Source organism: Siphateles boraxobius, unplaced genomic scaffold (assembly GCF_051911475.1).
Source record: "Siphateles boraxobius isolate OS27281-9 unplaced genomic scaffold, OSU_SipBor_1 41, whole genome shotgun sequence".
NCBI classification, from domain to species: domain Eukaryota; kingdom Metazoa; phylum Chordata; class Actinopteri; order Cypriniformes; family Leuciscidae; genus Siphateles; species Siphateles boraxobius.
The window spans coordinates 20448512-20475090 of record NW_027509042.1 but is presented as its reverse complement, the minus strand read 5'-3'; the positions used below and the strand labels follow the sequence as shown (position 1 = coordinate 20475090).

Below are 26579 nucleotides of genomic sequence, written 5' to 3'. Positions count from 1 at the left end.
GTCATTTGGGAAGAACGACCTGGTCGTCTGATTCCTCAAGGGAGCTAGGAGGCTGAATCCTACCAGATCCCCTTCAGTCCCTGTGTGGGACCTTTTAACGGTTTTGGAAGCCATGAAAGGTGCCCCATTCGAGCCAATCCATTTGTCAGACATGAAACATCCGTCTTTCAAAACAGTGTTTCTTATGGCTCTCGCTTCAGTGAAGCGCATTGGGGATTTACAAGCGCTTTCGGTAAGCGCAACGTGTATGGAATTCCGGCCTAATGACTCGAAAGTCATACTCAAACCGAGGCACGGGTATGTGCCTAAATCCCTCAACACACCGTTCAGGGCCCAGGTTATTTCCCTGTCCGCCCTTCTGGTTCACAACGAGGAGAAGGACGCGAGTCTCTTTTGCCCTGTCAGGGCACTGAGAAATTATGTGTCCCGCTCGTCTGTTTTCAGACAGACTTAGCAGCTCTTTGTTGTGTTTAGCGGGCGTTCTAAGGGACTGGCCGCATCAAAACAGAGCCTATCCAGATGGATAGTCTATGCCATAGCGCTGGCTTACACTTCTAAGGGCCTGCAGTGTCCTTTGGGTGTTAGAGCACACTCCACGAGAGGCGTGGCCTCGTCGTGGTCTAGTGGGATTACCTTGCAGGATATCTGTACGGCGGCAGGCTGAGCCTGGTTTTATAGGTTTTATAACCTAGAGGTTCCCGCCTTACAGGCCAAGCTTTTGTCGGTCTAGAAATCAGCACTATCTGCCCCGCTGCGCCGGCTCAGAATGCTGAGTTTTGCTTGTGCATCGCTCACTGATCGATAGAACAGCTCCATGGGTATTGAAAGAGCCGTAATGCTACCCAGTTCAGGGTAACTGCTTTCACCCTGACTGCGTGGTGCACTGTTAATATGGTTAGCTACCGTGGGATGCTATTTATAGGGAATGACGCTTCTAGCCTCTCTTCCCTGACTCTCTGTGAGTCTATGGTGATTATGCACTATGTGAGCCCCGGGCTACTGCCCTTGGGACTTTGGTGTCGGATCCCAGTACGCACGGCGTGTTACACTGTGTTCCCCATAGCGTAAGATATTACGAAGTACAAGAGAACCTCTCATAAGAGAATGTACTCGTTTTTTAATGTAACCTCGGTTCTCTCTAGAAGAGGGAACGAGTACTGCGTATCTTGCCGTGCTTACAACATGCTCTGGTTCGCTTCGGCGATGAAAACCAGCTTGTATCAGCCTGTCGAGCTATCTTTATAGGTCAAGGCCACGCCTATTTCGGCGGGACGTGACATAGTGGGCGCAAGGGCCTCTATCGATAGGCTGATGCTGTTGCCAGAGGTCAGCCAATAGGCACGTTTTTCAGCCAATAGAATCGTTTTTCAAACGAGTAATAAGCCATTTCGTTGTGATGTCAAGACTAAACATTAGCATATTGCCCGCCCACTTATTGCGCGTGCAGACATCAGGGAAAACTTGAACCTCAAACACTGCAGCTCATTCCTGTGGATACTGGACAGCATCATGTCGAGAAGACGCTGTGCTCTACAATGTGAAGGTAAAGCCAGTTTTTTCACTGCCCAAGGACGAGTATGTGAAGAATCAGTGGTTAAAATTCATCTTTACCACGATATCACAGCAGTATAATCCTACACTTTTGCCGTGTTTCCTTTATTTTACTGACGACTGCTTCTCAAATCTCGGAGTTCAATGCAGGATTCGCAAACCGTTTGCTCTTGAAAGATTGTCTTCAAAATACTTAGTTTTGAGTTTTATATTGTGTAGGTCTCCTGCTAACTGGTTTACTCATGTTATTACGGTCTTACTGAAATACTTCTGCAAATCAGTTGTGGGCCACTATTACCTAAAATTGTGTCTATTAATGCAGATTGTATGTCGTTCTCACTACTTTGAGGAAAAATTAGGCTAAGCACAGAGCAAAATTTGTTTTACCAACGTTTATGTTACATCAGTCATTCACGCTAGCGCTCGGCCAATGTATGCGCTGTTATTGATACAGTTCCCTTTCAAGGGAACTCGAGCTGCGTTGAAACGCGGTGGGTACGCTCTGCGTGATTGCGTCGTGAAGCACGTGTATAATCAGTCCAATGGAAGAGCGAGACGTCATAGGCGGGTGAAGTTATAGACCAGGAAGCTATAAAGCACACCAGGAAGCTATAAAGCACACCAGAAAACATACCGCGACAGCTTCTGTGCCTTCAGCAAGCGATCTGTGTATTCTGTCCTTGTCATATTTATTGTTGTCTGTCAAGTTGCAATATATATATATATATATATATATATATTATGGCAAAAGAGAGCAAGCAGCTTTGTGTTGTTCCCTGCCCACGTTATATCACGGGTGGGGACACACACATCAACTTTTTTGTTACTATTTGGGAGTGGAGAATGCCACAGTCAGTTCTCCAGGAGGCTGACAGTGAGCATTGCGAGAAGCTGTCCGTGAGGACGCTCCGCTCCCGTTGGGCGTTCTTCGAGGAGGACGGTTCGGTTCGCGCTCCCCGCGCGGGTACCGCTGTTGCCGAGGCACGGCGGCGACTCGCATTTTGGGGTTCGCAAACGGATCTGACAGCGGGGGTTGGGACGGGCTCCGCCCTATCTCAGCTTTCACCTGCCAGACCCAGTGTTTGTTTAGAAAAAGAGAACAAAACAAATAAAGATATTAAGAAAAAGGCAGATGTTTGAGTTTTCAATAAATAAATAAATAAGTCAGCTCATAACTCTGTTGAATAAAGAGGAGCTTTAAAAGGAGGTTTATCTAGTGCTGTTGCTAGTTAAATATTTACTGGCCAACTGAACATTATGAGAGTGAAAATAAAAAGAGTTTATTAGATTAAATATATCTAAAAACAGAAAAACTCTGTATCTCAGCCTCCTCGTCGGGGACTGCCGTTTTTTCCCTATCTCCACACTGAGGTTTCGAGATTGTGGAATAAGGTTTCTATTTTATGTGTTTAATGCCCAAATGTCTAACTATAGTAATGCTATGGGTATTAAGTATCATGGTATGACAGTGCCTCAGGTTAAAGAGACTCTCTGAGGAGGGTCGCAGCACGGCCAGTTCGGTTGTTTTCCTGCTGGTGGCCACGGAGTGATATTTTATATATATATATATATATATATATATATACACACACACACACATGTTTCTGATTTAAAAATAAAGAAAAATAAGATTAATTATGTCTGTTCTTCTGGACGCTCTGCTTTAAAAAAAAAACAACTAAGAAATAAACCAGAGGTTTCTTCCTCACCAATCTAATGTTCCTGAGACTGCTGGGCGGGAGAATTCTCGGTCTACTAAGCTCCTCGCAGCACAGAGTGCAAAACGAGCACCGCCATTGGGGCTCCTCCACAATTGAGGGGGGACCTGGGTGGCGGTAGCAGTCTAGCCAAAAAGTTAGAGATATGCAAGATCTGAGGACTGTTTTATTTCTAAAATAGCTTGGACAAAGAGGAAGCCCTGACGCCGAGGCTGTCAGGCTTCTAAGGGTGGTCCCCTCCGGGGTAGGGATGGTTTTGAGAAATCGTTTCTCCTCAGCGCCCTCTGGGGTGCGACTCTCTGAGGAGGGTCGCAGTGCTGCCAGTTCGGTTTTCCTGCCAGTTCACCGTTCAGGGCACCAAGGTGTCAGTGTCCCCAAACGATCCTCCGAGGGGGGTCGTAGAGCAGTCAGTTCAGTTTCCCTGCCGGTTCGCCGTTTCATGGTGCCGAGGTGCCTTCTTTTTCCAATGATCCTCCGAGGAGGGTCGTAGGAACTAAGCTATTTAGAGAAAGGCAAGATCTGAGGACTGTCGTCATCTCTAATAAAGCTTAGACAGGAAGTCCTGTCGCAAAAAAAAAAACGAGGCTATCAGGCTTCTGAGGGTTTTTCCGGGGCAGGGACGGTTTTGAGAAATCGTTTCTCCTCAGCGCCCTCTGGGGTGCGACTCTCTGAGGAGGGTTGCAGCGCTGCCAGTTCGGTTGTTCCCTGCCGGTTCGCCGTTCAGGGCACCGAAGTGTCAGCGTCCCCATACGATCCTCCGAGGAGGGTCGTAGAACGGTCAGTTCGGTTGTTCCCTGCCGGTTCACCGCTTCAGGGCACCGTAGTGACTGTTCAACCAAATCCAGAGGTCAGTCTTGAGAGACTGGTTCCCCTAGTAGAATTTCTGGCAGCGTGGAAACTACTGCCACATATTTCTCAGTGGGTCCTGCACACTATAGGAAAGGGTTCAGAATTCGGTTCTTGTCCGCCCAGATTTCTAGGGGTCCTCCCCACTGTGGTGGACCCCGAGCAGGCTTTGGTTATGGAGCAGGAAGTACTAACACTTCTGCAAAAGGAGCTGTAGAAGGGGTTCCTCCTCCCGGCAGACAGTCAGGGTTTTACAGCCATTACTTCATTGTTTCTGAAAGAGGATGAGGGGTTGCGTCCTACTCTAGACCTGCGTCAATTAAACAGCAGGTTTCAGAATCTTAAGTTCAAAATATGCTTACGCTAAATATGATTGTGTCACAGACTCAGTCCTAGGACTGGTTTGTCACAATAGACTTAAAGGACGCTTACTTATCTATCCATCCTCATCACAGGAGGTTCCTGAGGTTTGCTTTCAGGGGCGAAGCATACCAGTATCGGGTTCTTCCATTCGGCCTAGGTTATCACCCCGCACCTTTACAATATGCGTGGATGCAGCTCTGGCTCCTCTGAGATTCCAGGGCATTCGCGTATTAAATTATATCGACGATCGGTTGATTTTAGCTCAGTCAGAGCTTTTGGGAGTTCAACATCGAGATGTCGTTCTGTCCCACATAAGGAGGTTGGGGTTACGGCTCAACACCAAAAAGAGTGGACTCCTCCCAGCTCAGGGGACCACTTTTCTTGGTGTAATATGGGATTCGACAACATGCAAGCACATCTGTCTCCTGCACGTATTCTGCGATTCTCACAGCCGTAAAGAATGTAAAACTAGGTCAGTCACTCACTGCAAAACAGTCTCTGAGACTGTTGGGACTCATGGTAGTTGCGTCCAACGTAGTTACTTTTGGCCTTCTGTACATGAGACCCCTGCAGTGGTGGCTCAGGACCAAGGGGTTTTCTCCGAGGGTAAATCCGTTTCGCACGATCAAGGTCACGCGGCAATGCCTACGTGCCTTGGTCATGTGGAAGAAACCTTGGTTCCTCGCCCAGGGCCCAGTGCTGGGGGCTTCTTGTCGACGTGTCACGCTATCGACGGATGCTTCCCTCACAGGATGGGGGGCGGTCATGAGTGGCCGCTCGGTGAAAGGTCTTTGGTTGGGGCTCATGGCAGTTGCGTCCAACGTAGTTACTTTTGGCCTTCTGTACATGAGACTCCTGCAGTAGTGGCTCAGGACCAAGGGGTTTTCTCCGAGGGGAAATCAGTTTTCATATGATCAAGGCCACGCGGCTATGCCTATGTGCCTCGGTCATGTGGAAGAACCTTGGTTCCTCGCCCAGGCCCAGTATTGGGGGCTTCTTGTCGACGCATAATGCTTTCGACGGATGCTTCCCTCACAAGTCGGGGGCAATCATGAGTGGTCGCTCGGTGAAGGGTCCGGACTACACACTGATGGTCTTGTATATCAGAGCAGATATCTTTGCTCCTGGGAGCTCTGGAGTTATGGATACTGTGGGCTCGGCCTCTGAGGGGGCCCAGCTCATAGATTCAGGTCTCTCGACCGAGGTCGTGGAGACCATACTCCAGTCAAGAGCTCCCTCCACTTGAAGACTAAATATGCATTGATATGGAAACTGTTCTCTGCCTGGTGCAGAGAACACCTTCTGAATCTTGTTTCTGCCCTGTTGGTAAAGTACTTGATTACTGTAATGAATGTTTCTTTGCTGGGTTATCTCTGAGGAGAGATCCTTAATTTCGTCTTCTCCGTGGTACATGAGGCTGAGACCTACACGTACTTGGATTTGCACCTGGTTTGGTGGTAGTATTTCTTCAACCCAGGTCGGGTTGTATTTCTAGGTCCCTACTAAATGTGCGGGTCATTTGTGCTCTAGGCCTTCTGTCCTCCACCTTTTAATACCCCAGATCAGGAAAAGCTTAATCTGTTATGCCCTGTCCGGGCTTTGGATGCTTATGTCCACAGAGCTGCTCAGTGGCGTATATCAGAACAATTATTTGTCTGCTTCGTGTAACTTAAGATAGGTTGCCCTGCATCTAAACAGATAATGAGTAAGTGGGTAGTTGAGGCTATCTCACTTGCGTATGAAGCGGCCGGACAGCCTTCACCTATGGCTGTTCAGGCCCATTCTACAAGGAGTATGGCTGCCTGTAGGCTTTAATTTCGGGTGTTTCCCTTCAGGACATTTGTAATGCGGCAGGCTGGTCCTCACCACATAAATTTGTCAGATTTTATGACCTAGAGCTAGGTCCCGGGGCTAGGCTGCTTGCTTCTTAGTGTGCGCAAGGACTTCACACAGAACGGGTATTTCTCATTATGGCGTAGTGGGTATGGGGTTCCCACCGCGTCTCAACGCAGCTCGAGTTCCCTTGAAAGGGAACGTCTCATGTTACGTATGTAACCCTGGTTCCCTGAGAGGGAACGAGACGCTGCGTATTCCTGCCATACTTCCTGCATGCCCTGATCAACTTGCTTCAGGTTTTTCAGAAGCTGTCGCGGTCTGTTTTCTGGTGTGCTTTATAGCTTCCTGGACTATGACGTCACCCGCCTATGAAGTCTAGCTCTTCCATTGGACTGATTATACACGTGCTTCACGACGCAATCACGCAGAGCGTTCCCACCGCGTCTCAACGCTGCGTCTCGTTCCCTCTCAGGGAACCAGGGTTACATACGTAACCTTAGACGTTTCCACATGTTCACCCAAATGAATTAGAAAAATACTCTGTAAATAAATAAGTACAAGTAAAATAATCTGTTTGTTGATGGCTCAGAGGCCAGGCCCACAGTTTCCACAACTCGGGCCGAGGGTGAAATATCGTGCCCCCGGCCTGGGACAGGAGGTCCACCCTGAGTGGGTTCTCCAAGGGAGAGCCGTACAGCAGAGACACCAAGTCCGAGAACCATACTCGGGTCAGCCAATAAGGGGCTACTAGTAGCGGACGAGCCCCTTCTCGGCGAACCCTCTCTAGAACCCTCGGAAGCATAGATATCGGGGGAATAGCCTCGGCCACACCTGCACCATCGCATCCAGACCGAGAGGAGCTGGGGGCGTTAGAGAGAACCACATGGGACAATGGGTTGAATCTGATGATGCGAAAAGGTCTACCTGAGCACGACCGAACTTCCCACAGGATCTCCACCACTTCGGGGTGAAGTCTCCACTCCCCGGGCCTCAGCCCCTGTCTCGACAGAATATCTGCTCCCACATTCTGACGCCCCGGAATATATACCGCCTTGAGCGACAATAACTTCCCCTGGGCCCATAGGAGGATCTGATTGGCCAATTTGCAAAGATGACGCGACCTCAGACCCCCCTGATGGTTGATATAGGAGACCACCGAAGTGTTGTCTGTGCGGACCACCACATGATGGCCTCTCAGGTCTGGCAGGAAATATTTGAGTGCTCGAAATACCGCCATCAACTCCAAACGATTTATGTGCCAGGAACATTGATGGTCCTGCCAAAGACCTTGCGCTGAGCGGCCACTCATGACCGCCCCCCATCCCGTGAGGGAAGCATCCGTCAAAAGCGTGACGCGTCGACAAGGAGCCCCCAACACTGGGCCCTGGGCGAGGAACCAAGGTTTCTTCTACATGACCAAGGCACGAAGGCATAGCCGCGTGACCTTGATCTTGCGGAACGGATTTCCCCTCGGAGAAAACCCCTTGGTCCTGAGTCACCACTGCAGGGGTCTCATGTACAGAAGGCCAAAAGTAATAACGTTGGACACAGCTGCCATGAGACCCAACTGTCTCTGAAACTGTTTCACAGTGAGTGACTGGCCTAGTTTCACATTCTTTGCGGCTGTGAGAATCGCAGAAATACGAGCAGGAGACAGGCGTGCCTGCATTGTGGTCGAATCCCAAATTACACCTAGAAAAGTGGTCCTCGGAGCAGGAAGCAGGACACTCTTTTTGGTGTTGAGCCGCAACCCCAAACTCTTTATGTGGGACAGAACAGCATCTCGATGCTGAACTGCCACCTGCTCTGACTGAGCTAAAATCAACCAATCGTCGATGTAATTTAATACGCGGATGCCCTGGAGTCTCAACGGAGCCAGAGCTGCATCCACGCATTTTGTAAATGTGCGGGGAGGTAAACCTAGGCCAAATGGAAGAACCCGATATTGGTATGCTTCGTCCCCGAAAGCGAACCTCAGGAACCTCCTGTGAAGAGGATGGATGGATACATGGAAGTACGCGTCCTTCAAGTCTATTGTGACAAACCAGTCCCAAATCCATCCTACTTTGGAACAATGAAGTAACGGCTGTAAAACCCTGACTCTCTGCTGGTAGGAGAAACCCTTTCTATAGCTCCTTTTCGAGGAAGTGTCAGTACTTCTTGCTCCATAACCAGAGCCTGCTGTGAGTCCACCACCGTGGGGAGGACCCCTTGAAATCTGGGCAGACGAAAACTGAACTGAATTCTGTAACCCTTTTCTGTTATGTGCAGGACCCATAGAGAAATATTTGGCAGAAGTTTCCACGCTGCCAGAAATTCCGATAAGGGAACAAGTCTCTCGAGACTGGCCTCTGGATTTGATTGAATAATCATTTCGGCGCCCTGAAGGGAACAACAGGGAACAACCGAACTGACCGTTCTACAACCCTCCTCAGAGGATTGCACGGGGACGCTGACACCTCGGCGCCCTGAAGCGGCGAACCGGCAGGGAACAACCGAAGTGGCAACGCTGCGGCTCTCCACTGAGAGTCGCCCCCCGGAGGGTGCCAAGGAGGGACGGTTTCTCGGAATCGTTCCTCCCTGGAGGGGACCACCCTCAGAAGCCTGATAGCCTTGGCGTCAGGACTTCTTCTTAGACCAAGCTCTCCTAGAGATAACAGTCGTCAGATCTTGTCTACCCCTAACAGGCTTGGGCTGCGACCGCCACTCAGGAACCATAGATTGAGGAGGTGCTCGAGCGGCGACGATCTGTTTTTGCTGAACTCTGTGAGCGGAGCTCGTAGACGGACGAGGCTGCACAGACTTTATATCACGAGCAGCCTCGGGGACACTAGACCGGCAAGGAAGAAACCTCTGAAACGCAGCCGCTTGTTTCTTATTTTCTTGAAACCTATCGACGACACAATTTATAGCGTCGCCGAACAGACTTGTAGGTGACAGCGGTGCGTCCAGAAGAACAGTTCTGTCTTTATCCTTTATTTCAGATAAATTTAACCATAAATGGCGTTCCGTGGCCACCAAGGCTGCCATAGAGCGGCCCACAGACTTGGCCGTCTCCTTGGTGGCCCAGAGAGATAAATCTGTCGTGCGACGCAATTCTCGAATTGCGTCAGCACTAACTTCCTCACAATCGTCTATGTCCCTCAACAGGTCAGCCTGGTACGCTTGGAGAATCGACATAGTGTGTAAACATGCCGCGGCCTGACCTGCTGCCGAAAACGCTTTACCCACCAACAAAGATGTATTTTTTAAAGGTTTGGTGGGTAACGTTGGGGCTTTCAGAGGAGAAGATGACTCGGGGGAAAGATAACTCGCTAGTGTGTCTTCCGCGCGAGGCATAGATAAATAACCAAAGTACTCAATACCTTGAATTTTGCTATAATTACTGGTCTGAGGGTTATGTACTCTGAAAGATGCCGGTTTGATCTACGATCTCGATACCTCAGTGTGAAGATCGGGAAAGAACGGGAGTTCCCGACGAGGAGGGTCGTGATCTAGATGGTAGAAAACGCTCATCTAACAGACTTTTTCTAGATACCACATCAACATCATCGGCTGGCCAGTCAATATTTAAGTTAGCTACAGCACGAGATAAAACCTCCATAAGCTCCTCATCAGCAGGGGTATGAGCTGGCGAACACTCAAAATCCCCCATACTCGCGACATCCAGATCCTCAGAACTGGATAGCCGCAATATTGGTGCCCCAGCCCCGGAAGGAGAAGCCGCAGAGCGGGCTCCTTCCTGGGCAGAGACACCGGTTCCAGCAGGTAAGGGCTGAGAAAGGACCGGGCCCGTCTCAAGCCCCGCTACTAGATCCATCTGCGAACCCCAAGATGAAAGTCGACGCTGAGCCTCAGCAGCAGCGGGACCCGCACCCCGGGGAACGCGAACCGAACCGTCCCCCTCAAAGAACGATCGGCGGGAGCGGAGCGTCTTTATAGATAGACTCATACAATGCTCTCAATCAGCCCCTTCGAGGACTGACTGGGCATGCTCCACTCCCAAACAAGCAACACAAAGCTGATGCGTGTCCCAACCCGTGATATAGCGAGGCTAGGGAACAACACACCGTCTATAATCTTGCTTGCTCGCCATTTTATATGATAGATATATGAATATATATTGGGCTTGACAGACAACAATAAATAGACACAGACAGATATACAGAGAGCCTTTGCTGAAGGTACAGAAGCTATCGCGGTCTGATTTCAGGGTTGCTTTATAGTTTCCTGGACTATGCATCACCTATGTCGTAGCGGGCTTCCATAGTACTGATTTTACACGTGCTTCACGACGTAATCACGCAGAGCGTTCCCACCGCGTCTCAAACGCAGCTCGAGTTCCCTTGAAAGGGAACGTGGTGATGTGCAAATGTATATTATGAGAAAATTAAAACCTGTTGTAGGAGACTCCAAAACAACATTAGGACACTTTAAAGTAGCATAGTAGGGGCTCTTTAAATCTCCTGAAGACCCACATGACTCTGTCATGGTCAGTGATCTTAAATATAACAACAAATTTGAAAAATACATGCAAAAACATTTAATATTTTATTTTATTTAAATATTGTTTACTTGGTTACACCCCATGACATTTTTAGATTCAATTTGTCATTCAATTTATGCTTCAGTTGAAAATGGTATCTTACAGTTTGTCAAAACCATGAATTCAGTACATTTCTAAGAACTTGACATTTACAATTTTTTTAACACGCTTTGTCTTTGACCCTTATAGCTGGGTTAAGGTCTGTTTCCCCTCTTTGCCACTATTTTCCCATAAATAAAAAGTAAAAAGGTCAAGAATAAAATGTGGGGTCACATATTAAGCCTTTGTATCTTTAAAAAAAGAAAAATCAAAGTGCATATAGCTTTTTGTGGAGCTTTTAACGTAATATCTATAAGGACAAGCAGGTCTGTGCTCTTCAGTCATCTGGAAATACTATAATATCCCCGTTTTCTAATTGCAATAGCCTTTCCAATCATACTTTTATCTAATTGTACAAAGACAAACAATGTGGCAAGATATTTTACCAACTAAAATACAAAGTCTGAAAATACCCATGGCGTCAATCTGTCATTTTCAGTAGTTAATACATTTGAAGCTTCCACATCCCAATAATTCCAACTTGGCTCCACTGAGAGCAACCTTGAAAATCCCAGTAGAATCCAATATAAACAGGAGATTTTCTATTGGCGTGTGCACTGCTCAAAAGCTCAGGGCACAAGTCAAGTTAGTCAAGTATTTGCACTATTCACTGACATGTTCTATTTTAAATTTAAGTCATTCTCACAGTGAATAGTTCATTGTATACTCTCAAAGCAATATAAAAGAACAAGATCAGGGTTAACTTTAAGCAAAACCACACTTCACTACAAACCACACGTGACACGTCTATTGCGGCATTCAACTTTCAAGCCCATTCTTTCCGGCAAAATGCATACAGATCTTATCAGCAGTGTGCTCAATTCGGCTGTTCACACAGAACGCGTTTTTTCGATTATATTTAAATGTAAACATGCGCTAGACGAACATCTTAGTCACTGTGCTCCCGTCTCACGCATAACACGGCATTCAACAAATGAGGCTCTCACAAGTTCAGATTTTTAAAAACGGTCTCTAGACCTTGCACTTTTTTTCCATTCTACTGGCAAAAAGCAACACTATCCCATGACCAATTTGTCTTGTAATTTGTCTAAACCCCAGTGATGGGTAGGTTTAGGGGCGGGGTCAGGAGTAGGTCATTCGTACGAATTGGGCAACTTGTAAAATATGTACGATTTAGCAAAATTCGTATGAATTCGTACGAGTGAGGTCATATGAATTCGTATGAATTAGCCACCTCGGGAATTATGCAGAATTGTCGTGAGATCGGGTTGGCAAAAACGCGTTCTGTGTGAACCTGCCCTATGGGTGTACTGTGCGTTTGACCCCGTGTAAGGACAGCAGTTCATTGGAGATGAGTAAGAACAGGGCAAAAACGGCAAGGCTAGCGCTCCCTCTGTGAGGTGCTGCAGACAGCAGAGCTCCCCCACAGGGCTAATTACAGAGCTACTGATTTCCCACTGTGAGGACATGGCCTGTCAGACCCCCATAAAAGTAGCAGAGCAGTAATCAAAACTGTTGTATCTCTCTCTCTCGCTTCCTCAAACGCAGAATAAACAGTACATATAGTGTAACAGACACACAAGATATGTTGAGTTTTCACCAGTAACAGACTGACAGCAGGGGAGAACGGGGTGATTGTAACACAAGTTTGCTGTGATAATGCTTGTTCCACAAAAAGAGATAAGCCAAAGGTCTGCTCACACTTAGACGGAAGTTCTACACAAAAATTCAGTCTGATTTTCGCATGTGATTTGTCTGTTTAAACCAATGTGTAAAAAACAGCAGACGGCTGAATGAAAATGCAGATTCGCTCATTGAATCACTCATTCATATTCTTTTATGGTCCACAGAAGAAAGTCATGCAGGTTTGAAATTACATGAGAGTGAGTAACTGATGACAATTGTCATTTATGGCTGAACTAACAACAGGCTTTACTGGCCCACTGCATCCTTTTAAGAATGTCTGTCGTCTGTCTTTCATTCTTAACATGGAAACAAAACAATGAATTGCAATGTTAAAACTCTCCCCAGCCCCTTCAGGTTTTATATTGATTTTAGGTATAATGTAGTCTAATGTAGCCAGACCTTCAGACTGACGGCAGAAGGTCTGGACTCCATAGCTTTCATTTGCCAACGGCCACACAAAGGCCGTCTGACTGACATGTAAAGCAACCAATCACAGTTTGTTTGTTTTTCAGAGCCATGTTTAGGGGCATGAAAATGTAACATCGATGTCCGTACAATAACAAACCAGCGTGTACAACTTTGGCACAAACTTCACATACTTCACATACTTTTGAAAATCCAACATTTTGTCTATCCTGATAAGCACTTGTAACACGTTGTATCACTCTATTGTAAAGTTCTAAATAAACTGATCAGGTTGAATGGGCACAGTATAGCTAACGTCTAAGTTCGGAAAGGAGGATTGAGACAGCAATTTCAACACAACTTGAGATATTAAACAAAATGTACTGTATTGGTACCAGTTTGTAAACATACAGTTAGCAAAAAAATAAAATAAAATACAATCAGGCCTGTTGAGTATAACAAATAAAATAAATGGTTCCCCCAAACACAGTTCAGAAAGTCTTTTCCTTGTGTTGTTATTTGTTTTTTTTCCTTTTAAAGTCTGATCCTTCCAGGAAAGGAATATTGAAATAGGAAAAAAAATAGAATCAGAAGTGGTCACGTGACAGGGAAAAGAAAACAGAAAGAATTTACTACCCGGGTAGTTTTAAACTCAGTTTCACTCAAAGTATCCAAAGTCTATGGTGTGTTGTATTCTCTTATCTGTTTGATGACAGATTAAGGATACTGAGCTTGCTCCAGTGAAAGATGCATTGTCCTTCAACTAGGCACTGTTGGCTCGCCGTTCGCTCGTCCGCAGTCAACTCAAGAAGTACACATCAACTGGAAACAAGGAGGAAGAAAAAAAACCAACCTGCATAATGCAGAGAACTTGTCACTCATTGACATTATCTGAATTGACAACAGATATAAATCACATGAAATTTCAGATCTTTTGCTTTTCTTTGTTCAAATGTATATTAACTCATTAACTTGGTTTACAAAGAAAATCCTGGGAGAATATACCCACTTAAATCAACATTAGACAGAGCAATGTCTGACTATTATTATTGTTATATGACTCAATACTAAATGAAACTACTAAATGTCATATATACATATTCATCAAATCACTTACTCTGATTATTTTACAACAATATCCCCAGAGTTAATTAACATCAAACTATCGTCAAATGGCTCTGTTTACACAAACCAATGCACATTGATTAGTATGTGACGCAGTTGATTTTAACATCACATTGGATTCAACTCCGATTGGTTTAATGACAAAACTATCCTTTATCTATTTGTCACAACATGGATATTTCAATATTTACTCATCATCAGTTAGTTATCAATCATATTTCTTATCGCAAATCATTAATTGAACACACATGACTGATTACAAAAGCAACAACAGAGTAAGAAAACACTCACCGGAGTTCTTCGAAATAAAAGTATGAAAAGATGTTTCTTCCCCCGGATTTCAGTAGAAAAGAACTAAAAAAAATGTTCTTCACACTCTATTTCTTTCTTTTGTTTGAATAGTTACACTCTGAATCGTCTTATTCTTTCTCCGCTCTCTCTTGCGTTTTGTAATAATACTTTTTTTTCCAATTATTTTACTAGTCATGGAGAAACGCCCTCTAGTGGCAAAATAGTAGTTACTACATTTTTTCCAAGTTAAGAGTCTGTTAACTACCTAAATTTAAAGGGGTTACATCCTCCCCCCCTAAATCTGCATGCGTCCCTGCATGTAGTTAATTTATACAATTTCATGAGGTAAAAGTGAACTAACTCTAGGGCTCATGTCATAGTCAAGGGCTTGGGAGAATGCTTTGTCGAGTCCACCAAATAAAGATTGCATAATGAGGACTAAAGGATTCCCTAAAGTCGGGTAAGTCAGTTTACGTGGTGGAACTATTTGTCTAGTAGATCTTCTTTGTGTGAAATGTTCCTGCACCAGTTCATCACTTGATTGAGGTATTCCTTCAGTTTCAGAATTGTCAGACTCTTTAGAGACATCAGCTTTAACTTCATCTTCCTCTTCTTGGCCTTTGATTAATTCTTCTGGAGCAGTCAAATCTGTTTCTGCACCAACTGACGGGGTGTCAGTCAATTCAATCAACACTGATGTTGTCTGCGGATAGAATGGTTGAGCCTCTGGGCTTAAGGTTGACTCTGCATAATCCTCATGTTCAGATGTCCTAGTTCCTTCCTGAGACTGCACAGGACACATGTTTCCTAGTTCAGCAGTCTGTTCTTCTGAACTACATACTTCTCCCTCAGGTTCAACCACTTGTTGGCTTGGAAGCGGGAGGTCAATTGTTTCGATCCAAGACAGTGACTGGGGTGAGTAGTACTCTACTACCAGATCCTCAGGAATGTGATCTGAAATATCATCAATCTTATCTGTGGGAGCATCCTGGGGTACACTGAAACTCTCCATCCTCGGTTGAGACTCTGCACTTGTAGATCCATCTGTACAAGTAGACAGAAATCCACAGGGTAAAAGTAAATCCCTGTGTAGGGTTCTCCCTGGACCTTCTGAGTCCACAGGTGCAACAACATAAACTGGTGAGTCATCGATCTGCTTCACAATCCTATACACAATTTTGCTCCATTTGTCAGCAATTTTATGCTTTCCACGAAGTCCCACATTCCTTATGAGCACTTTGTCACCAGACTCTAGGATGGATTCTCTGACTTTGAGGTCATATCGTTGTTTGTTCCTTTGTGCGGTTCTGTCACTCTGTTCAATGGCTAGTCGGTAACTCTCTTGAAGGCTCTCTTTCAATTTCTTTACATACTCTGAATGAGGCACTTTACCAGGGTTCCTGGGAGTCAGGCCGAATGCAAGGTCAAGGGGAAGGCTTGGTTGTCGACCAAACATCAGCTGGTATGGGGAGAATCCTGTTGTGTCATTCTTGGTGCAATTATAAGAGTGCACTAAAGGCTGAACAAATTCCTTCCATCTCAGCTTGTTTTCTTCAGAGAGTGTCCCGAGCATCCCCAAAAGAGTCCTGTTAAACCGTTCCACCGGATTGCCACGTGGATGGTACGGCGTTGTCCTGGTTTTCTTTATACCTAGCAACTGACAGAGGTCTTTTATGACAGAGGACTCAAAGTCACGGCCCTGATCACTATGAAGTCTCTCTGGGAAACCATAATGAACAAAGAAGTGGTTCCATAAGGCTTTGGCGACTGTCTTCGCTTTTTGATCAGAGGTTGGCACAGCAACGGCATATTTTGTGAAATGATCAGTGATTACAAGTATGTTCCTTGTGCCCTTTCCATCTGGCTCCAAAGACAAATAGTCCATACAGACCAATTCAAGGGGACGACTTGTGTTTATATTGACAAGAGGAGCACTCCGCTCTACCCTTGCTTTGCGTCTCACACACCTCTCACAAGACTTAATCCTCTCCTCTACATCCAGTGCCATTCTGGGCCAATAAAACCTTTGACGCACAAGGTCTACTGTCCTTTCAATGCCCAGGTGACCAACGGAATCATGCAGTTCTGTAAGAGCCACTTGTCTGAAAGCTTTAGGAAGGACGAGCTGGAATAGAGGCTCCCCTCCAATGATGCGCTTCCGGTACAAGACATCATTAGTAAGAACAAACTGGTCTACAACTCTCAACATCACCTGGACTTCTCTATCCTCATGCAACCTAGCACGGCAGGAAAGGTGCTTGCTTGACTTAACAATGTCAATCACTCGGTTCACAGCAGGGTCATTCCGTTGCTCTCGAGCCCAATCCTGCTGGGACATACTTGGAAGCGTGCTAGATCCAAGGAAGGAATCTGTGGATAAGAAATCAGGTGGAATAGCTTCTTCACTCATGGCCAGACACTCAACAATTGCTGGTTCGCTATCTGCTCCATCTTCAGAGTTTGCACTGTCGAGCACGTTATGCCTCTGACACACTGCTTTCACAGCCTCCTTAGAGAATGCTGGTTCCGATCCTTCTCTCACAAACCGAGAAATGAACTGTTGTATCCGATCGTCCTCCTCCTTGGAACTATAATCGTACTCGTTCTGTGTGTGTGGTCTTCGGGATAAACCGTCTGCATCTTGGTTCCTTTTCCCGGCTCTGTACTCTATGCTGAAATCAAAACTTGAGAGGGCAGCTAACCATCTGTGTCCTGCAGCATCGAGCTTAGCTGAGGTCAACACATAGGTTAAGGGGTTGTTGTCAGTCATGACGACAAATTTGGCCCCATAAAGGAAGTCAAAGAATTTGTCTGTCACCGCCCACTTGAGGGCAAGAAATTCAAGTTTATGAACAGGATACCGCCTTTCACAGTTAGACAGTCCGCGGCTTGCATAAGCGATTACTCTATGTTGGCCATCCTGTTCCTGATATAGAGCCGCTCCGAGTCCATGCAGACTGGCGTCAGTGTGCAATATATAAGGCTTCCTCGGGTTCGCAAATCCTAAGACAGGTGCAGATGTCAGCTTCTGTATTAAGGTCTGAAAGGCCTCTTCACACTCTGAAGACCACTTTTCATTGAAAGGTCGTTTCCAGTCAGCAGGGGAAAACTGAGCTCTTTTCACACCAGACAGCCTTTTAGGTGAAAGATATCCAGCAGTTAGACTGTTGAGAGGTCTGGCAATTTTTGAATAATCTTTAACAAACCTCCTATAGTATCCTGTAAATCCAAGAAAGGACTTCAGCTCCTTGATGTTGTTGGGTCTAGGCCAGGAGGTGAGTGCTGCAATCTTTCCTGGATCGGTTTCTACACCTTTCTCTGACACTACATGCCCAAGGTACTTGACAGAGGTTTGAAAGAAATGGCATTTCTGAGGGGACAACTTTAGACCATAATCTTTGAGTCTGGTGAGAACACGCATGAGGCGATCTTCATGTTCCTCAAGTGTACTGGAAAACACAATGAGGTCATCAAGGAACACTAAGACTTCTTTTAAATTCATACTGCCTACACACTTCTCCATCACACGTTGAAACGTGCTTGGCGCATTAGTGACCCCTTGTGGCATGCGATTGAATTCCCAGAACCCTATTGGGGTCACAAATGCTGTCTTGTGCTTGTCTTTTTCCTCGACCTCGACTTGATAATAGCCAGATTTTAGATCCATGACTGAAAACCACTTGGATCCAGTCAAAGATGCAAAAGCCTCCTCAATGTTCGGTAGGGCGTACGCGTCCTTAATAGTCTGGCTATTCAGTTTTCTATAATCAACACAGAGTCTTATGGCACCATTTTTCTTTTTCACTACCACAATGGGTGAAGCAAAAGGGCTCTCTGACTCGCGGATTATGTTAGCGTCGCGCAGCTCTTTAAGATGGAGTCTCACCGCTTCAAGGTCTGATGGATGAATTGGCCTTGCTCGTTGTTTAAACGGAGTAGAATCAGAAAGACGAATTCGATGTTTGACTTCAGTAGTATGGCCATAGTCCAGATCACTGAGAGCAAAGACTTCTGGAATGGAATTAAATTGTTGCGTGATCCTAGCTTTCCACTCTTCTGGCAAAGGAGATTTGCCAAAGTCAAGAGTGATGGAGCCTTTAGTGTCTGAGCACACTTCTGCACACGGCACTGCAAGCGGGGAATCTTTTGATACAGTTTGTGTAGGATTGGAAAGAGAAAGTGGTACTGAAAGCTCAGCTATGATCTTCTTTGACGGTACTGTAATGTCATGATCTGTGCAGTTTTGCACAAGAACAGGCACCCTGAAAGAAGTCCTGGCTGGGCAAGTGAGAACATAATTACAGAACAGAAGCCCACTTGGTAAATTGGAATGGGAAAAGGGCTCGACAATAATAGGTGTACCCAAAGGCAGAGAAACATTCCTTGCATATCCAGTCAATACCATCTTCTGACCGGCAGAAACTGTATGGGCCACTTTGCCTTGGAGCTTCACATTCGCAACCCTCCCATTCCTCAGCTCAATTTTATGTCGGTTACTCAATTCTTTTACAAGAGCTGTATATACATGGCTCTGGGGGCTTCTGCGATGACTCTCAAGACCTTTAGTACAAACTTTGTACAATGCATCCAGAGTATTTGTCCCAACTAAGGCTGGAATTTCACTGTTGGTTTTGCAGTCAGGAACCACCAGAGCTAATGTACGGACTTCTGCTGTCCTTCCAGCAATTTCTTCTGGAAACTCAATACTAAGATGAAGGTATCCCAAATAGGGTACTACTTGCCCTCCAGCACCTTCGATTTCGAGTATATCATCAAGGGACAAGATTGAATGTGACTGCAAGTATGAGTTATAAAAAGATTCTGACACAGTGGTCACTTGTGAACCAGAATCGAGAAGGCATTCACAAGGGGTCCCATCAATGACAAGTAAAGCAGTGCAACGGGGCCCCACCAATCCATTTAGGGGACCTTCTGGGAAAGACTGAATTGGTGTATGAGTATCACTTTGATTCAAATTGGGACGATGGATCAATAGATCATCTTGAGCCTCAATATGTCCCTCTATCGAGACCCTTTCTAGTTTAAATGTGGACCATACTTCAGTTTCCACTCGTTTTGCTTAGCCTTCAACTCCTTGTATTTCTGATCCACAACATCTTTGTTAGGAGGATTCGCACACTGTCTGGCTATATGGCCATCACCACCGCATCTGAAACAAAACCAAGCTTTTGGCTGGGGCTTTGACATTGTTTGATATGCCTGAACTTCTGCTTTCACTGTGTGCTCTTTTCCCTTCTTAATCTTCTCGGATTCTGCTTTCTGCTCCTTCTTTGACTTTTTAGAATTCAGCTGCATTTTTAACTCTGCAACCTGTCTCCTCAGATCCTCAGTTTCAGCCTGGTAAGCAGTGAGAATGGCTGCGTTCGATTCATAGGGTAGTGAAGCCTCATTTACTGTATGAACATTCAAGAAGGGTTTTGCCCTGGAACTACCCAAGTGACGCTGTAATCTTTCAAGCTTTGCAGCTCGTCGGTCTTCCTCAGTTCTAATCTGGAGCAAAAGCTGAGCAAATTCAGGTTTGTCTGGTTTTGACTCTAGCTGTAACAGCAGAAGCAGGGACTGATCCCAACAGCCTCGAGTAAACTGCTTGAATTACTGTCGGTTGGAATCTGTTTTCTTCAACCCATTTCTTTTCACAGCAGAACTGAGGAGAATTTGCAATCTTTGGAGGAAATCAGAGGCTTTCTCACCTGAGTTCTGATAAGTGTTGAGGAACTTAGCGAATATCTCATCCCCATCCTCCACAAGACCATATGCAGAATCAAGGAGACCAACATATTCTTGTGGGGAAGCAGAAAGACCCAGCTGTTTGACCACATCTGATGCTGGTGGAAGGAGACTTTCCAGAATTTTCCTGCGCTGTACATCAGTTGGCAGACGATCTTGAAACATCAACTGAACGTGTAAACACCATGTCTCAAAGTCTGCCTCACCAGGTGGTCTTGGAATGCGACCTGAGAAAGATTTCAGCCATTTTGACCCTTGAATGGATGAAGCTGAAGAAGTGTCATTCTTAATCACATGTTCAACTACAATTCTTTGTATTTCAGATGGGTTCAGCATATCAGAGGAGATGCAAGTAACAGGCTTCTGTACAGGTGTGGATTTTGGCACTTTAGGTCGAACAACTGTTGCAGTGGGGGTTCCTTGCACTGAGCCACGATTCTGACCTAATCTCTTTGTCTTCCCTTTAAGGAGAGGGGTTTGACTACCGTCAGTGTCAGAGCTATTTGAGTCTGTATCTGAACCTGATTCATCAGGCGAAGCAATATCTACTGGACTCACAGTCTGGTCAGTTTTCTTTGTCAAAACATTTACATTATCAACTAGCCATGTTACTGTAGCATCAGCTACATTTGGTACATAACAAGGGAAATCTGGCTTCAAAATACTTATAGGCTGATCAGAATCAAACTCGACAATTGCTTTGGTATTACCAGCTCTATCCGGTTTACCCACCCGTACAACCTTAGTTACTTTTCCGTAAGTAGCAAAGGATGCCGCTAGGTCATCATTAGGATTAGTCCCAGAAAGGTTTAACACACAAAGGGACTTCTGCACATCTACTCCAAATGCAGTTTCAAGATCCATGGTTTTTTTTTCCTTTTTTTTTTTTTTTTTTCCAAAAAATTAATATAACTAATATGAAACAAAATACAAACTTTGTTGGTTTCAAAGAATTTCAGAACACTTGAATTTGAGCTTTGGATGTCTGATAATAATAATAGTTAAACTTAAAGCTGTCAATAAGAATCCTCCTGGCTGGGCTCGCCACTTTTATATGTAACACGTTGTATCACTCTATTGTAAAGTTCTAAATAAACTGATCAGGTTGAATGGGCACAGTATAGCTAACGTCTAAGTTCGGAAAGGAGGATTGAGACAGCAATTTCAACACAACTTGAGATATTAAACAAAATGTACTGTATTGGTACCAGTTTGTAAACATACAGTTAACAAAAAAATAAAATAAAATACAATCAGGCCTGTTGAGTATAACAAATAAAATAAATGGTTCCCCCAAACACAGTTCAGAAAGTCTTTTCCTTGTGTTGTTATTTGTTTTTTTTCCTTTTAAAGTCTGATCCTTCCAGGAAAGGAATATTGAAATAGGAAAAAAAATAGAAGCAGAAGTGGTCACGTGACAGGGAAAAGAAAACAGAAAGAATTTACTACCCGGGTAGTTTTAAACTCAGTTTCACTCAAAGTATCCAAAGTCTATGGTGTGTTGTATTCTCTTATCTGTTTGATGACAGATTAAGGATACTGAGCTTGCTCCAGTGAAAGATGCATTGTCCTTCAACTAGGCACTGTTGGCTCGCCGTTCGCTCGTCCGCAGTCAACTCAAGAAGTACACATCAACTGGAAACAAGGAGGAAGAAAAAAAACCAACCTGCATAATGCAGAGAACTTGTCACTCATTGACATTATCTGAATTGACAACAGATATAAATCACATGAAATTTCAGATCTTTTGCTTTTCTTTGTTCAAATGTATATTAACTCATTAACTTGGTTTACAAAGAAAATCCTGGGAGAATATACCCACTTAAATCAACATTAGACAGAGCAATGTCTGACTATTATTATTGTTATATGACTCAATACTAAATGAAACTACTAAATGTCATATATACATATTCATCAAATCACTTACTCTGATTATTTTACAACAATATCCCCAGAGTTAATTAACATCAAACTATCGTCAAATGGCTCTGTTTACACAAACCAATGCACATTGATTAGTATGTGACGCAGTTGATTTTAACATCACATTGGATTCAACTCCGATTGGTTTAATGACAAAACTATCCTTTATCTATTTGTCACAACATGGATATTTCAATATTTACTCATCATCAGTTAGTTATCAATCATATTTCTTATCGCAAATCATTAATTGAACACACATGACTGATTACAAAAGCAACAACAGAGTAAGAAAACACTCACCGGAGTTCTTCGAAATAAAAGTATGAAAAGATGTTTCTTCCCCCGGATTTCAGTAGAAAAGAACTAAAAAAAATGTTCTTCACACTCTATTTCTTTCTTTTGTTTGAATAGTTACACTCTGAATCGTCTTATTCTTTCTCCGCTCTCTCTTGCGTTTTGTAATAATACTTTTTTTTCCAATTATTTTACTAGTCATGGAGAAACGCCCTCTAGTGGCAAAATAGTAGTTACTACATTTTTTCCAAGTTAAGAGTCTGTTAACTACCTAAATTTAAAGGGGTTACACACTCATCACAGTTGTAAACACGAATGCTTTCTTCTTCCATGAGGGGGTTCACAGCAAAACAGCAAAACTTTTTTTCCAGGTGGACCATTAAAGAATGGGACACACGTCTCCTGGAAATCCTGTAAAATTCAACTAATCAAACATCGTACAATTATCATTACATTTAAGTTGTATATTAATACTAATTAATGCTAATTGGAAATAAGAATATGAGAATATGAAATACTCTTTATATACATTTTTTTTTTTGATTTATAAAACATGTCCACCTTGGTTTTGGTTTGTGTGGGAAGCACTGTGCTTTGTCTATACAGGTTACAGGTGGAAAGCAAAACATTCTGCTTACCAACATTCATCAATCTTCTCATTTTGCTTACCAACATTCAACATTCATCAATCATTTTCAATCGTCTCACAGAAGAAAGTAAGTCATACAGGCTTTTGAACTTCATGAGGGTAAATAAATTAATTTCTTCATTAATTGTCAATTAATGAAATCTGCAGGTATGAACTGTACCACATACAGTCACCAAATAGGTCATTCCATAATGCCTTGACATCATACTTAAAGAAAATCACAACTATTAACTGTAAATAAAGATTTTTGTGTGTGTGTGTGTGTGTAGGTTAAATATTTTGCATTTCAGGGGGAAGATCTGCACAATAACACATTTATATGCCAAGCATCAACGCACAGTAATGTTGTTGTTGTTCTGTCTGTTTATCAAAGCTATTAAAATGTTTTGTCCTAATCAAGGGACCTCAGCTAGTGTTCCAAAAAGGGTGGATTGTAACAATGAAACAAACAATATTGAAGATTAAAACCAAACTGTTTTGGTTCCTATTGACTCAGCATACCAACATTCTTCAAATAACTTATATTGTGTTCCATAGAAGACAAAAAAAAAATCATACAGGTTTGGAATGGCATGAGGTTTCGTAAATGACCATTTTAATTTTTGGGTGGTCTATCCCTTTCAGATCACTGATCTTAAAATTCAGACTGATGTACGGTAGCTACATTGTTCTTAATATTTGGCAAATCTAACCTTAGAGACTAACACTCAACTTATACATAGCCACCCTGCATGAATTCAACTGCACTATTCTCAGTACAAACACAATATTGCAACTATTGAATGAACTAAACAAAAACATTATCGAAATTCTGACTGAATAGGGACTGAGATTGTTTGGCTTTTATCATCGAACAGCTCATTCCACTAAATGCCCTTTCAGCACAGCTATGAGTCGTCTCATCACTATGAGGTCATGAAGGAAGCTCCCACCAGTGTGCCAGATTCAGTCGGAGCGTTGTCTATTGACATATTTCCTTCAAAAACACAGGGCAAAGTAAACATCGGCCTGCAAGGCATGCGCTCGCACTGATGCTCAGATGGGCCGATTTCTCATATCAGATTTCCCCAACATATTTCTGTGGCTGCCTAGACTAAGCAGGAGTCCACGTTAGGAACAGATAACAAGTGTCTTTCACACAGCACCGACACGTACCAGGGCGCTTATCTCTGCACCTCCTCACATGCCAGTGCAACCAGGACAGGGAGGAGATTGTTACATTTGGTGATTTGTTTTTGCTTCTCGAAGCAGATAAAAATGCGCATAACTCTATGGAATCCTTGTAGAACCCGTGACCAGCTCTGAATGTACAGATGCTACTAGCATTAGAAAATATACACCATAACACTTCTAGGGATAGTTCAACTAAAATTCAACATTCTGTCATTATTTGAACACCCCTATGCAATTCCAAAACTGTATGACTTAATTTCATACTTTCGGTAACACTTTATTTTAAGGTGACGTAGTTAGACGTTACTACATGTACTTACTATAGTAATAACAGTAAATTATGCATAATTACAAATAACTAACCCTAAACCAAACCCTAACCATAACTCTGTAGTAAGTACATGTACTAAATTAACATTACTCAGTACTTATTTGAGTAAGTAGAATGTAACTATGTCACCTTAAAATAAAGTGTATAAAGTATACTTTCTTCTCCTGAACACAAAATAATTTTTTTGAAGAATTTTGATTACCAAACAGTTCTGGTTCGCATTGACTTCCACCATATGGTGGAAAAAAAGATGGTTACACTATATTTTAAGGTGTCTTTGTTACAGTGTAATTACACATTTATGTACCGAGTAATATTAATTAACTAAATACTGTAGGGTTAGGGTTAGTTACATGCAATTGTCCATGACTTACTATTATTACTAACTATGTAACATAACAAGGACATTGTAAAATAAAGTGTTACCAAAAAGACATCTCAAAATATATTTATGTCCCACACTGAAAAAAGTTTGTGTATAAAGAACTATGAATTACATAAAATGCTAATATATTTCACAATAATTACAAAGAAATGGCAATCCATTTAAACATGAAATTGTAATAGTAGAAAGAGTAAACAATATAGTAATAGTATTTTCTTGTAAAACATGCTCTAATAATATTGGTTTACAACTTTGAAAAGTATTTTTTTTACAGTACACAAAAGAAAGGAAATAGATACAGGTTTGGAATAATAGGAGTGTGGGTAAAATACCTTTTTTAATATTTGGATCCCTTTAAAATTTATTTTTGGATCCCTTTAAATGTGAAGGTTTTATTTTCCTTTTTGAAACTTTCCCTGGACTAATAACTGAAAATTTAATTAAAATGTAATTCTTGCACACAAATGTAATTTCTAGCATTTGATTCAAGGATGTTTTTAATATAGAGAAGAAAAAAAGAAAGTCATTATAAGACCTTCAAATGAACTGAAGGATACAATTCTTCCACACTGCTTACAACCATTACAGACAGAGCTCATGTAGACCTCTGGGCTTGATCTCCAGAGACATCTGCTTTGCCCTCTAAGACCCGACATCCTGTCATCCCGCAGCGACTGAACCTCCCTTTCATTCCCTCATCTGTAATGGCAGCAATTAAAATATAGGGTAAACTTTTCAGCAGCCTTTCATGGAACTGAAAGGCATTGTGTTGCAAATGGGGAGTAAATGTATTCATCCCTAGGTAAACATCCCTGCCATGTCCCTTCTGCAGAACAGAGGAGAACAAAATGAAAGTGATAATTTCTCCCCCTCTGAGAATTCGCCTCTTTAATTCTGACAGTAAACTCGTGGCTGTTACGGGGTGTTAAGTAGGATTTAAAACTTGTCAGACAAGACATGTTTGAAATTGCTTTAAATAAGAGTACTGTGTTGCTGTCAACCAGAGGCTTAGAGGAACATACTCTCACAATTGAGGCACTCATCTAAGCTCAAAGAACCATGCCCCTGCTCTGCTTCTACTCTTTCCTGCATGTGTCCTGCCTCATAACACTGTGATCCAGCCCCTCCTGGTGGTGACACGTGCAGTGACACTATCCAGTCAGATGGCCACCCACAAAACCTCAAATGTGGAGGCCTATGGAGAAAAACAGTTGCATCGAATAAAACAGTAAAATTCACACAGTATGCATGTTTAATGCAAATAAAAAAGACAGATGAGCTTGGAGATTTGAAATATAAATGTTGATACTGGAATCAAGATTTATCCATCTTGGATTCATCAATTTTTAGATTATTTCTACACTGTAAAAAAAAAACTGAGATAAAACATGACTTGGTGTGTGTCCTTGATTCAGTTGTTGGAGGAGCAAATACGTTATTTTACCAACATTACCTCCTTAAGTCTCTATTCCAGTGGTTAAAAAAAGAAATTATGTAAATCATATCAGCAAATAACAGCGGTATGTGTGCCAAGGGACTGGATGTTGTAAAATCAGCGATCGGGGGCCGACACTGAAGCATTAATTAATGAGCGCATTACTGTAGCAATTAGCCCATCATAATTAGAAATGAGGGCACATCCA

At 43.4% G+C, this 26579-nt stretch overlaps 1 long non-coding RNA gene across 1 annotated transcript in view; it reads right to left on the bottom strand.

Moving 5' to 3' along the window:
* Positions 1-26579, bottom strand: part of LOC143707226 (uncharacterized) — a 43480-nt gene that overhangs the window by 7087 nt on the left and 9814 nt on the right. Inside the window, exon 2 of the long non-coding RNA XR_013193113.1 lies at positions 25494-25635. This is a non-coding gene — a long non-coding RNA (uncharacterized LOC143707226). The remainder of the gene's footprint in view (positions 1-25493; positions 25636-26579) is intronic.